We start from the raw sequence: 14,240 nt of genomic DNA, 5'->3' as shown, positions 1-14,240 counted from the left end.
GTGATGGACTGTGAATGTGGAAGTGTAAGCCAAATAAACCCTTTCCTCCTCAACTTGCTTTCGGTTATGGTGTTTCCTCATAGCAATAGTAACCCTAACTAGGACAATGGATGAGCACCAAGACACTCAAAGTCCTTTGAGGGACAGACAGGCAGTTTCTTGTTTAATAGAGTAGGTTACTGTGAATAACCAAGGACAGGTGCTGGCTTGGTGGCACTCAGCTCTGTTTGGGTGGGGCTAAGACTGTGGTTCCTGGGTGCTACTTTCTAGCAAAACCATGTAGATGCATGTCAGACTTGGTGCCAGGAGCATTTCTTCTTGTCATGGAATAAACCAGCTTCCTTAGGATGGTCATCATTCACATGATAAATAATTCTCCCAAACACTAGAGCTAGGGCCTGGAGATAAACAAGCACAGTCAGGCCAATGACAGCTTATTTTAAGCCTGGTATTGGGGTGCTGAACCCCAAAGACTGGGTAACAGACAGAGAGGGGTTAGAGCTGGCACCACTGAAGGCACCAGCAGACAGTCACCTGCTGGCTCTCCCAGACAGCAGCCCTCCCTGTGCAGTGACATTCCTGTCTTTCTTACAGTTCATTGAGGAATAGAGTCTTCTATGCTCAAGACCAGGAATAGTCAACAAAAGAGGGAGAGTGGGGGTTTCTGCCTGCAAGAAGAAAGATCTGAGCTGGGGTAGAGACTAACAATGGATTCCCGGAAGGAAGGAAGGAAGGAAGGAAGGAAGGAAGGAAGGAAGGAAGGAAAGAAGGAAGGAAGGAAGTTAGTTCAGGCCGCCAGAGCAGCAAGCAATGTGGTCTGTATTTGGAGAATGTCACACAGAACGTGAAATACAATCTCAGAGATCTATGCAGAGAGATGGATACAGAATAATGTACAGCAGACTGGAAGGCTGGTGAGGTGGGGAGCTTGAGAAAACATGGGGCCTCGGGGGTGGGGTGCCGGCAATGCCATCCTCGGACATCTTTCCATTCAGTACACTTACTAGGACAGCAATGCACACGTAACGTCGCATCAGAAATGACATTACATTTTTAATATTCTATATAAAGAACTTTTTGGGAACAGAGGAACAGAGAAGAAAGTGGAGAGTGGGAGGTAAGGCCACCCACCTTACCTGAAGATGGTTCAGGTCTCACTTGCCTTTCAAGGGAAGGCCATATCCATTTCGATGAATCCATGAATCGCCATTCCCACTTAACTATAGACTACCCAGGAGAAGGTGTCCTAAGCAGACCGCCCCCAACAAAAGACCCACTTCCCTTCTCTGTTCTCTAGACTCTCTCACCTCCAGCCAGTGTTTCAGATCGTCCCAATCTCAAGAGCTAGACCCATCATCAGCCTTGGTTTACAGCTTAAGGTACCAACTGGACTGTGACTCCCGACTTCTAGGGGAATGTCCCCACCTGATGCATATGGGCTGTGGGAGGGCACAGAAGTTCTGTCAACAGCTCCCTCAAAGGGCCCAGAGTGACTGAGCAGTCCCTCCCTGCAAGGCTCTGAGCCTGCAGTTTTCTGCCCTAAGAGTTTCTTCTGTCTGCTCCTCCGCACCCTCTAAACACAGGCACGCGAGCGCTCACACACGCGCGGGGGCGCTTACACACGCGGGCGATCTCACACACGCGCACACATGTACACGTGAGCTTTCCCACATACACATGGGAGGCTCTCACACACTCACATCCGGTGGCGCAGGTCTCTGACCAGAAAAGCACCGGAGCATCAACAAGGAGGTCTTGGAGGGAGGTGGTGAACCAAGGGAGAAGGGGGAATAGTGGGCAAGACAGCAGGGAGGAAGCTGCCCGCTCTCCCGGCATCCAGCACCGGACTCCTTCCTAAGTGACTGCAACCCCATCAACAGCCCCCACCCATCCCCATCATACACCCCGTTGTGCACGCATTTCCCTCATTGTTGCCTTTCCTTGTGGTTCTCCTTTGCCTGTGGCCCTTTAAATCAGGTTCTATCCAGAGATTCAATTGTAGGGGGACAGAGGGAGGAGAACCGAGGGAGGGGGGACCGGAGGGAATGGGGAGGGAGAAAAGAGGAGGGCGGAGAGGAGAGGGACAGCAGAGAGCCTCCCGCTGCTCTCTCTAGATAGAAGGGCGAGGCAGACTGGTTAAGGGGCGGGAGGATTAGACGCCTCTGCTAGCTGGACCTGCGACACCAGAGTGGCTCAGGGCGGCTGCCCTTCTGTCGGCAATGCCTGAGGCTAGGGAATCCCCTGGAGAACCCTGAGAGCCACCTGCACCGCCTTGGAAGGATCGCCAGAAGTTAGCCCCAAGGGTTCAGAGAAGCTCTCAGCTTTTCAAGTAAGTTGTCTCCTTTCCCTTGCGTCCCTCCTCAGCCCGGACCCTCACTAGGGGTCCTGTAGTTGTAAAAGCAGGGTTTCCCCTACCGGAGCCTGTCCGGTTGTGATGGGATGGGAACAAGATTCGGAGGTCCAAAGTTCATCAAACTGAAACCGGCCTTAGTTACCAGCTGCCCCAAGATGAGGAGTCCAGCCTCCCCAGGACTGTAAACGCCCTTCTCCCAGCACCAGACCCGGATACCTATGCAACGGAAGCCTTCCATCTTTGGCTTGCCTTGCCAGGTCTTGGGAGGAGATAGAGAGAACCTTGCTCCCAGAAAGAGCTCTCTACCTTCAAGTGCTGACAGAGATGGTCAGGTAGGGAGACCCCCTGGACCATAGACTCTCCATCCCAGCTGCTTTCGAATTAAAATGGGACACTGCTTTTGTAGTACCAATCCTGTTAGCGTTGGTCACTACCTATATGCTTTCCTTCCTTTTAAAACAGTTTCGCGATCATTCAAAAGAAGGGTTAAAGATAAAAGCTGGTGGAAGACAAGTACATTGTAGCTTTCTCTTGAAGGTGTTTCTCCTTGGAGATCTGCTCTGTAGCCAACCCCCCTCCCCCCCCTCCCCGATTCTGTCAGCATCTCCTTCAAACGTAAGGGCAGGCCGCTGGGAGGGGGCTTTTTCTATCCTGGGACTGTGAAGCAGACTTTGTTCAGTGCTAGCTCCTCAAAATTTCATGAGATATTCCCAAAAGGCAGTGGAGGCTGTAGCGTGCCTAGTATCCATACCAAGAGCCCAGGGCCCTATCAAACACCAGGCAAACGGGGGAACATACATGTTCACTCTGACTCTTCGCAGTTAAACAGAGACTAGCAATCCTGTTCCACAGGTTAGAAATGGCAGCCCGGAGAGGGTGAGCCATTTCTTACAACAGGAGATTCTCATCAGTATCTGACTCCAAAGTGTAGGGATTATCATGAGCAAGCTGCCTGGGACACTGAGCATGGGAATCCACGAGGAGAGGTAGGAGAAAACAGCTAATATTTACAGAATATTGAGCTGGGACAGGGTTCTGTGAGTTAACCCTGTGGGGCAGAATTAGGTTGTCTCGCTTTCTAGAGGGAACTAAAGCAAAAGCATCCTCTGGGCCCTAAAGGGAGGTTCTGATCTTCACAGTCCTCACCAGCCCCCGGCTTCAAATCCAGAACTTATTATTAAAGACTAACGCTGTTAAGGTGTTCCAGCTTCCCGGGAGCCATACCTTTGCTTAGGTACAGTCTCTCTCTATCTCCTTTGTTATCTGAGAAACAGGGTATCACCATGCAGACCTGCCTGGCCTAGAACTCACTATGTAGACCAGATTGCCCTCACAGCAATCTGCCCACCTCTGGAGTGCTGGGATTAGAGGCATGAGCCACCATCTCTGGTTCACAGGCATGCAGTCTTGAATCCTATCCCAGGGTTTCCCAGGCTCTGGCAGGTGAACAGAGCAAAGTGATGCTATGAGATTTATAAAAGGATTGAATTTGGGCTGTGCCATCAAAGGCTTGGTAGACTCCTTGGGATCATAGCTTTTTGAACAGGTCTCGAATATTCTAGTCTTACAGGGAAAGGTTCAGCCTCCAGTGGGAGTCCTAGGGGACAGGGTGTAGTTGGGAGCATGGCAGCAGCATCAGACCATGAAAGAGGTACTATCACGGAGATAACTTCATCCTCCACCAACACCCAGGATCTTCCCCAGATTTACCACCTAGCTGTCCAATAGAAAAAACGTCCCATCACTCTGATGTAGCCTCTCCAGGATGGCTACCTACTGCTGGCTGGGCACTCAGAAGCAACATTTCTTGCTTAAGAGCACATCCGCTTTAAGCATAAAATGAGTGTGTTCTATGCTCCATCTAGCAAGCAGGTCAGTTGTGGGAGGAGAGAAGGCAGGAGGGAGAGCGGGAGATGGACGGAGTTGGTCATCTCTTCTGCCCAGAGCTGTCTGCCTCTGTCCAGAGTTGTCCCAAAGTAGAAATTCCTACTCTGTATAAAGTCAGACCTCAGCAGGATTCTCCAGTATAAAGTCCTCTGAAACTGCCTTCTATATCCTGGGCATTCAGAACACCTCTTTTTGTGGGTCCCATGGGGATAACAATATATCCTTGTGACTGTATCCTGTTGGTCCTAGGGACCTTACAAGTGTATGACTGGGTTTCTGATCCATGAATTAGATTGAGGAGCCTTCTAAGGCTACTGTGGTCATCTGTGATGTTTATTACATAGCAGTGTGCTCAATCTCTGGTTCCCACTTCCTTCTAAGATGCTGGGATTCTGATTATCTTCGGGGGTCAAGCCACAGGAGGGTATGCTGGAAGTTCAAATACCTGAAAACTTCATCCACTTCTGAACACTATTTAAAATCGGCTCAGCATCCAGTTGATCACCTAGCATGCTCCAGGAATAAGTAACTGTTGGAGCTTTTCGAATGTAATCATTTGGGCAGGGTTGTTTTCCATTTAAGAGAACATTAGCTACAGCTTGGCTGTGTTTTCCAAGCCAATACTGACCAAATTTTTAGACTGGAAGTGGAGGACAATGGGGCAAAAATTGAGTCGGGGCAGGGATCTATGCATGGTTCAGTGTAGCCATTTTTAGATTAAGCTTTCACTGCGTGTGAACTGGTCACTGAAAGGCAGTGTTTCTGAGGGGACCCATCATCAGCTGACTAGTAAGACGCTTGTCAGCCATGGAGAAAGTTTCCCTTCTCTTTGTCTTCCTTTTTCTTCCCCTCTAGAGACAGGAGAATGAGAGTTTAGATACAAAGAATTACAAGGAGAAATTTGAATAAAATTACCTGAATGTACTTTTTTTTTTTCCAAAACAATTTAGAAAGTGAATTTCTTTGAAATTATTTTAAAAGCCAGGAGAGGAAATGCAATGGGAGTAGCTGGGTAGCTGTCCTGGGTGTCTAGTTCCTCCTACCTTGACTTTCTGATAAGGGAGCTATTCTTGTCATCAGAGCCCAGGGTGACATCACCTTTGCCAAGAGCCATGTTAAAGCTAAATGTCAGAACAAAACCTTTAACACAGGACCCTGGAGATCCCGGCTAGAGCTTAAATATTAAGTTCTACTGTGAGTCCAGACCAGAGCAGGCTGGGAGCAAAGGTCAGGGATAATATGACCAGTTAGCAGGTAGCAACACTTCTTCCTGGTCTCCAAGGACAAGTGCATAGGCTGACCAGAGATTCTGGGAGATGATAAAGGAGACAGAGAGGGGCTGGGATTGGCAGGCACCTCCTCATGGCCCTGACTTACCTGTTTAAGCTGGGAATGCTGCCTGTCTCTCAGCTTCTTTCCCACCCCAGGCTCCCAAATCTTACAACTAGGGAGACCTTAGTGGGAAAGGGGCAAAGCAAAAACCAAAAGGACTCAGATGCCATTTGGGACCAAGCCTGTGTTCTAAGATTCCATCCCTCAGCCATTTTGATACCAGCTCTGGCCACTAAGAATTTGATACATAAGCTTGGTGGGCAGTAGATCAGAAGAGTGACCCATATATGGTACTACCTCTGCCCTAAGAAGGTGGTTGTCTCTATTGCAAGAGAAGCCATGGATGTCCAGGTCCCTAGAGCCCTTTACAAAGAAAAGCTGTCACAACAGCCAGCTAACTCATAGCAGCACAGAAACCTCACTGAAGAGCAGCCTTCCCTGTCCTCATCAAGTGGGCTCGCTTGTTTTGTAAACCCATCTTCATCACGTGAACCTTAAAAGTCACTCACGTCCCTTCTGACTGCAAGGGAAGAGCCTGTCTTGTGCAAGCTCTTGAGATAAAAGACAGACTGGTTTGTACACCTTGCCTGCTCTACCCTGTGAGGGTGTGTGACTTACAGCCTAGTTGGCAGGTGACAAAAGAGACACAAGTAGGGAGTGACTAGCAGGGCAGCCTCGATGAAGGCATGCAGGGAAGGCTTTTATAGGGGCTGGCAAAAATAGATCTGCTTGTGGCCAGGAGGAGTAGCTTGCAGAGGAATGAGCACCAGTAGACCCAGGACAGTAAGGGAATGGGGTGGAAGAGCAGAGCCTAAAAATTGGGGCACCCGGGGCTGGGCATGCTGGTCCTAGGGAGCCTAGCCCCGTCTCATCTGTGGCTCTCCCTCCACTTCTGATAAACACTCACACCAGCACCATTTTATTTCTCCCCTCCCCCTCCCTCTCTTCCTCACCTTGTATCTTTCCCCTTGTCCTCTCTCTCTGATCACCCTGCCGTTCAGGGCCTTTGTATCTTAGCCCCCACCCCCACCTATATTTTTAAAACTACGTTCATCGTTCTCTCATTTTTTTTATTAAACTTTTTTTTTTCTTTTTAGATCATTGTAGACTTGTATGCAGTGTAAGCAATAACCATCAGGACGTACTACCATATCCTTACCCACTTATCGCAAAACTGACAAAATGGTGGCCTATAAACCTATTCAGATTACCACCTAGGTACCCAGTCATCCTGCCCACCTCTCAACCCTGGCAGCTACTAGTCTGCCTCCTATTTCATTTTGTTTGTTTGTTTGTTTGTTTGTAATATAAAGAATGTAATATAAATAGGATGATAATTAGGGGATTGACTTTTCACTCAATACAATTACCTGGAGATTTGGATTCCTTTGTGTCTGTGTGTCTGTGTATGTCTCTCTGTGTGTGTGTATGTGTGTGTGTGTATATGTATGTATGTATGTATGTATGTGTGTGTGTGTATGTTGTTGCTGAAGGTCTATTGTATGAAAACATCAGTTTATATAGACACCTATCCATTAAAAGGCATCTGAGTTGGTCACAGTTCAGAACTGTTATTAACAGTGCTTCTGTGAATATTGATGAACTGGTTTTATGTGAACATAAGTTTCTATTTTTCCACCATAAATGCCCAGTGATGCAATCTCTAAGTCACATAGTAGTGACACGTTTAGTTAAATTTAAAAAAAAAAAAAAAAAAAAAAAAAAAAAAAAGTCAAGGAGATGTATAGAGAGTGGTTAAGGGCTCTTATTGCTCTTTGCGGGGGGGAAAGGAATTTGGTTCCCCGCAGCCATATCTGGAAGCTCACGATCACTTCTAACTCATGTGCGCCATCAAGTCTTCTCATGCTTGGCTCCTCCACAGGCTGTCCTGGCAGGTGGAAAGTGTGGTGGAGAGGGCAGGGATCACTGTCCCGGCAGAGCGAGCAGCTGAGGCTGACCTGGCTGCTGGCCTGGTCACACTGGGCTGTGACTGTTTATCAGATTGGAAACTGAAATCAGGACACGCACAGTTTAGCGCAAAGTGATATAGCCTAGCGCGCAGGAAGCCTGGTTCATCCTTAGCACTGCATGAGCAGAAAGAAGGAAAGAGAAACTAGAGTCTCTGTTCCCTTCCTCCTGTAGGTTCAAGGCTGGGTTAGCCTAGACAGGGCCATCACTGTGAAGAAGTCTTAGCTTGGTAGTTATTGTGTTTTATAAAAAGAAAAAAAAAAAAGGGCATGTTTTGGTGTCGGCGCGGTATGGTGCGGGGGAGGGAGGAAGGGGGTGCCTCTGCAGGGCCATGCTGAGTTATCTCTTCCCCCTGAGGTACCAGCCACTCAAACTGGTGAGAGAGAGAGAGAGAGAGAGAGAGAGAAGAGTAGAGGAATAGAGGAGTAGAGGCTGGCCATAAACACGTGGAGAGAGGGGGGAGGGGAATGGAGAGAGAAGGGGCAGAGAAGGAAGAGGGTAAGAGAGCAAGCAACCAAGAGAAGAGAGTGAAGAGGGGGCAAGCAGCCCCTTTTATAGTGAGTCAGGCATACCTGGCTGTTGCCAGGTAACTGTGGGGCCTAGAAGAAATGCTAATAATTAGTGCACAGAACCCACCTGCACCCAGTAGGTTTCAGCTGTAGTTCTGGGGGCCATACCTACTGTACTCTGGCTCCCTGGTTTTTCCCCACACCTGGCCCATTTGCTCCTCTCTCACACCCAATGCTGTTCTTCACCTTCACATAAACCTTTGTAGATTCACCTCATCTGCTTTCCTGCTGTTTCCTCTTTGCAGGTCTGTGTGATACTCTCTAGCCATACTTCACAAATTGGCACCAGCCCAGGAAGTCTGTCCCCCGCCCCAGGCCTTAGAGAGGAAACAAGGGTTTTTCACTTTGACTTAATTATTAATCCTCTTTATTATTTAATGCAGAATTCATACAGTGCAGGGTTACAACGAAGAAATGCATTAGAATTACACTATTTGTTTTCATAGACATGAAGGGCTTAAAAAAAAGAAAAATATGGATACAAATGTGGGGTAAATATAAAATGAATTAATTTGATTTTCAAGCCCTTTTATGCATAGTTTTTCATGCATCTTCTGTAGGGGTCAGGGAGACTGCCTGTGGAATTTGCAAGTACACCACAGCGAAGTATCAAAGTGAATGGCTGTGAGGAGCTGTGGGTAACCCTCAGCAGAGTTCCAGGGTGAGCCATAAAATAGCCCTGGCTAAGGAAGCTGCCAGTCAATCCTCTCCATGGATGTACTTAAATGGTTTTTTAACTCTTTTTTTTTTTTTTTTTTTTTTTTGTCTTTGTATTTACTCTGAAGGACTGAAATCCCTAAGGAGAATGCTAGCTCTCTCCTCTCTCACAGTTGCAGATAGGAAGGTTGTCTCCCTAGAAAGCTTACAAACACTACTTAGTCCCTTCTGTGCTTTTTATCTTAATCACAAACTCTCAGTATTTTTGTTTCTATAATGACAAGATGACCTGGGGATTAGTCCTCCCGCTTCTAATTGGGTTCTTATTTCTCACCAGCCCCCAGAAGCTGATGGAGGAGGATTTATGGTTTCCTTAGACAGCTGATAGGGAATCACCTGAGGATGTTGTGGGATCCAGCAGCCAATCACCACCTTCACCAGGTAGCCTGAGGCTCTGAAGACCCTAAGCTCACCTTCTGGTGCTCCTATGGAGCCGCCCGACCCTTTTGTTGTGCAACTAGAAGTCAGGGCCACCTGTGAGGCCTGCTGTGAACCATTCAGTGTCCCCAGTTTCTGAGGGACCTCAGTTTCTGAGGGCAGCTTCCCAGGAATGAGGGGCAGTACCTGTGCTCTCTCTGGTCCTGTCACTCTGTAACTCTAAAACTAATGTTATCAGAGTCTCATGAGCCAGTGAAAGAACTTTGGAAAAACCCAATAGAACTGCAGAAGCCACTGCTATCCCATGGTGATAAGTCTGTATCGTAGTTGTGGCAGTCAGTATTGTTTCATACCACACCTGCCTTGAACCCATGCCAACTAAAGTGAAGGGGGCAGGGATATTACACTGGGATTTGGCAAGATAGGATCTCCTGATAAGATGGCAAACAGTTCCTCAGCCTGAGATTTCCATGGACACTTTTCAGTTTCCATAAGGCAAGAGACAAGGGGTGGGGACCTGTTGGAAAACAAGTGACCCAGGGAACAGCTGCAGCCCAGGAGAGGCAGAATTAGAATTCAGAACTGAGATCACTGGATTTTAATAGACAAGTAGAAGCTTGGGGAGGCATGGGCTCTGGAGTCAGACCAGGGTCAGCTCAATGCTGGGCTTTACTTCTTGTTATGTGGCCTCCAGTGAGTTCCCTGCCTGCTCTGAAGCCCAGTCTCCATCTGTACAATGTGTACATAATATTTTCTACACAGTGCTGTCAAGTTAACATAGGTAAGCCCCTCCCCCCCCAGTTTGGAATTGTCAGTGTGTGCACTTGCTGCACATGCATGTGTGTGCGCCTGCAGCTAGGGTGCAGGCCAGGGTCATCCTGACCAGAAGAGAAGGCAAGCCTGACACATCCCCAAGGACTGAGTCTGAGCAGAGCTGATAGAGAGAAGCCCTCAGTTAGTCCAGGCTTCTGCTCACAGATCCCTTTTATGGAGTTCTTCTCAGTCCAGAGCCCAGCAACCATAGCACTGCCCACAATGATGACATGTCCCATCTGACACCAGCTATTCCTAGAGTCACATTGTCCCTGGTTCTACACTCCACTGAGTGCCCTTTGCCCCGCTCCTGGAGCATGGCCTATGTTCACTCCCCTCTAAAGCCACATATAATCTTATCACTATGGCTCTGGGAGAGCCTCTGCCTAGGGCCTTCTGCTTAGAGCAGAGATAAGAGAACCACACACTCCCCGAGTTTTCATGAGCCCCTGACAAATAGCAGCACCCAGGGTATAAGCACTGGCACCTGCACTCAGCTCCGCCGTCCTTCTACGCCACCATGACTGACTGCTTGTGATCAGCATCCATTGCATCTGAGACAGAAGATAGCCTGCTCTACTCTCTTGTCCTTACAGAGTTCCTGAAGGGCTTGCATTTGCAATCAGAACTCGCTTCCCATTGAGAACCCCACCACCACCATTAGTAAAATGCAGGACCATGGCTGGGTACCTAGTGTGCTCTCTGCAGCCCTCTAGAAGAGGTGCTGGCTGGTAAGGAAAAGGTACATTCTTAGGGTACAGGGTGCCTTAGCAAGCCAACTGCATGGCAGAATGGACTGGGAGGACAAGGTGGTAGGGAGTAAGCAGGGCTGGTGGGAACAGAGGAGACGGCCCGTGACCTCTATCTATTGGGGAGCATGCCCAGACTAAAGCCCCTGCTTCCTTCTGCCCTGACTGACTGCTGGTGCTTGTGGCACTAAAGAGAAGAGAAAATGTGTGCATCACTTGACCCCTTAGTCCCAGGATCACCATCACTCAAAACAATCTATCTTTCCTGGGAGGAGAAGGACCCTCTCCAGCTCAGTAACCCAGAAACAGCATAAAGACAACAGACAGCCCATGCCTCTTGGATACCTTTTCTTTACCTTGCACAGTGTTTCCAAAGTTGAGTTCATTATCACCACTTAAAATAGAATTTCTGCTTTCAGTTTGCTTTTTTTTAAAAATTGAGACAGAGTCTCATTACATAGCCTAGCCTGGTCAAGAACTTGCTATGTAACCAAGACTGCACTCATACTTACCACCCTCCTACTTCAGGCACCCCAGTGCTGGGGTTAGAGCCACTTGTCTCCACGCCCAGCTTCATCTTCAGATCTTTTCATTTCCAGATTTTCTAGAATACTGTCAGGACACAATCCTTCCAGAAGTGCACGTGTACATGGCTTGCTACAGTCCCCACCATGCCTTCCTATGTCCCAGAAGCTCGGAACATTTTTGTTTATATTGACCATCTGTTTGGATAATTGCTTTTTCCTAGACTAAAGAGAATCTAAAGTATTCCAAGTCTTTATACAAATCGTCCGATGCAAACCAGGTTTACAGCCACATACTTACAATCCCAACCACACTCCAGAGGTGGAGACAGGAGGACCAGAGGTTCAGGATCCTCCACGGCTGGAGGCCAGCCTGGGATGGTGAATCCTCATGTTTAAAAGACGTAAAACAGGGTATGAGAAAACATTACACGTGAATTAAAATATGACTAAAATATTAAAATATTGATGCTGCAATCTGCAGCAGTCTGATAAGTAGCTATGCAGTGTCCTTCCAGAGGGAGCCCAGCACAGCAGCTACTCAGTGGCCTCTCATACCTGTTTTTGTAGGCAGCAGAGTTCAGCGCTCGTCTTGGCTTCTGTTTACCAGCATGCACAGCTAACCCAGCCGAGTATTCAGGAGGAATGAAGTATTTCCCTTGGCTCCTTGGTAGAGGCAGACTCACTCAGATGAAGAGTAACCCAGGGATGGGTGTTAAAGATGGAACTTGTAGCAATGGCCAATGGTCTCCTTTGTAGAGTCTTCTCTCTAAAAGCTTCTTCTGAGAGGAAAAAGAGGGCAGAGTTAGTGATTCTGTCAGGAGAGTTGATGGTCCATAAGCCATAGGGGCTCTCAATCTCCTTGGAACAATGAGGGATACTTGGGATCAGGGAATGTTGACCTATGGCTCACAGGGTATCAAGAGGGAAAAGCAAGGCCAGAGAAGACAGCCCCGGCGAGAACAAGCAGAGAAGCAGTCATGCCACTGACAGCCTGGGAAACACAGCAGTCAATCATAATTGGCTTCCCAACACAGATCAGGTGTCTGTCCATCTGACTGCAAGCTGGGTCAGGTTGTCTTGAAGCCATGGAAGCACAGAACAACCCCCTCGGACTCTGAGGGTTGGTGGGGAGCAGCCAGCACTCAGAGCATGTCAAGAGGAACCTGGCCCTGCCACTCAGACACTGCAGCCTTAAGCAAGCTGCTAATTGAGTGTGATTTTGTGATTTGCAAAGTCAAACTGTTAAAAGGGACTTCATAGATGTGTGTGAGATGATACAGTACATAGGCATCCAGCACAGAGACTGGCTAGGGATACCTGAGCCATTATTCCTGTTTGGCTCTCATGTCAAGGTTTTGTTGCTCTGTTTCTTGTAGGCACTCTCTGTATAAAAACTCTACTGACCCTCACTCAGCTCTTCAGCCACACCAAGTTAAAAGCTCTGCCTTAGATTTCATGTCATTCTCTACAGAGCTGACCTGTTGGTCATTGTGTTCTCTGGAGTCCTGTGAGTTGGTTGAAAGCAGAAAATAGAGCTGTAGTCTTTACTCACTTGCCTACTAGAGATCCCTGGAACCAGAGCTGGTTTGCCCTTTGCACTCAGGGTGGAGGTAGCCCTGTCTCTCAGGAAGATACTGAAGTGCAGGAGCAATGATGTCACTGGGATACCTTGGGGGAAAAAAATGCAGACTCAAATTTCAGAAAAAAACCCAGACCCAACAATAGCTCCATTTATGGAAGGCATATCAAAGCTGGTGTGGTGAGCTTCTAGGTTCCTCTACCTCCAGGGCCCAGCAAAACACAAGTGTTCAGTGGGAACTCATTAACTGACTAATTGGCTGACTGGCTTGCTGGATAAAGCCTTGTATCTCGTTCCCTTGAGTTTTCATACTTAGTACCTTATGTGCTATGACCCAAACTGACCTAGGCATACCAGCCAGGAAATTAAGAATAGACCTCACCTAAGTTGATGAACTCAGTTGCTGCAATATGATGAGATTTCTCAGTGAAGTCCCTGTTGGGTTTTTAAAGATTTATTTCTGCTGGTCTTTGTGCCATTAAGCCTCAGAGTGCTTAAAAAAAAAAAAAAAATCGATTTAAGAATACGTTTGAAAAGCTGGGAAATCAAGATTAGCCCCTAGGGAAAAGCCAACTTTTTGGTGTGGTTTGCACACAGGCTCTTGGGGGCTGGAAGAGCATAGATTGGGCCTTCATAAAGAAAGAGCCCACAAGGTGAGGAGACTGGGCCTTGCCCAGTAGTGAATTGTACCAACCCACCTGCACCCAGAACCATGAGCCCTGCTAATGCATTGTTCCAGGGACAGTGCCTCTGTCTCCTCTTCACATCCATCCCTGGCGTCTGGCAGTCTTGCCATGATTTCTGTGTCCATCTGGAGAAGTCTGTAAGTATCTGGGGGCTTTTCTCCTGACAGCTGGGTAGCCACCAGAAGACCGGGGGACAGAAAAGATGTGAGAGGAGAATTGTGTTTGTTTGGTTGGTTGGTTTGGTTTGGATTTTCGAGATAGGGTTTCTCTGTGTAGCCCTGGCTATCCTGGAATTTGTTCTGTAGACCAGGCTGGCTTCAAACTCAGAGATCCACTTGCCTCTGCCTCGAGAGTGCTGAAATTAAAGGCATGCACCACCATGCTCTCCGTGTTTTGTCCCAGTAGGCATGCTGTCCTAGACTGCCCTCTGGGCTGGGGGTGGGGGTGGGGGTGTCAAAAACCTCCATCTGTCACATTCTGCAAAGCTAGGCTGAAAGCCTCAGGTCTTGGTACTCCTGGGTTCTCACTGAGTTCTGAAGCTTCAGGTCTCAAGGGCTCCCAAACGCCCTGCTCAGGGATCACATTCTAAGGCCCACCTCCTCAGAGCTGCCCTCCAGACAAGGCTTTCTTGGTCCCACTGCCCATAAGGCCCCTTCCTCGCCAAAGCATCTCCATATTCTGC

At 48.1% G+C, this 14,240-nt stretch overlaps 1 protein-coding gene across 1 annotated transcript in view; it reads left to right on the top strand.

Moving 5' to 3' along the window:
* Positions 1-2,072: 2,072 nt before the first annotated feature.
* The window catches only part of Kcnj5 (potassium inwardly rectifying channel subfamily J member 5), a 30,924-nt gene continuing 18,756 nt past the window's right edge, over positions 2,073-14,240 (top strand). Inside the window, exon 1 of the mRNA XM_076924594.1 lies at positions 2,073-2,329. The gene's annotated coding sequence lies outside the window, so the exon portion shown is untranslated. The remainder of the gene's footprint in view (positions 2,330-14,240) is intronic.

The sequence above is a fragment of the Arvicanthis niloticus genome, chromosome 26 (genome assembly GCF_011762505.2).
Source record: "Arvicanthis niloticus isolate mArvNil1 chromosome 26, mArvNil1.pat.X, whole genome shotgun sequence".
Classification (NCBI taxonomy): domain Eukaryota; kingdom Metazoa; phylum Chordata; class Mammalia; order Rodentia; family Muridae; genus Arvicanthis; species Arvicanthis niloticus.
The sequence above is the reverse complement of the archived record's forward strand: the minus strand, read 5'-3'. Positions and strand labels throughout refer to the sequence as shown.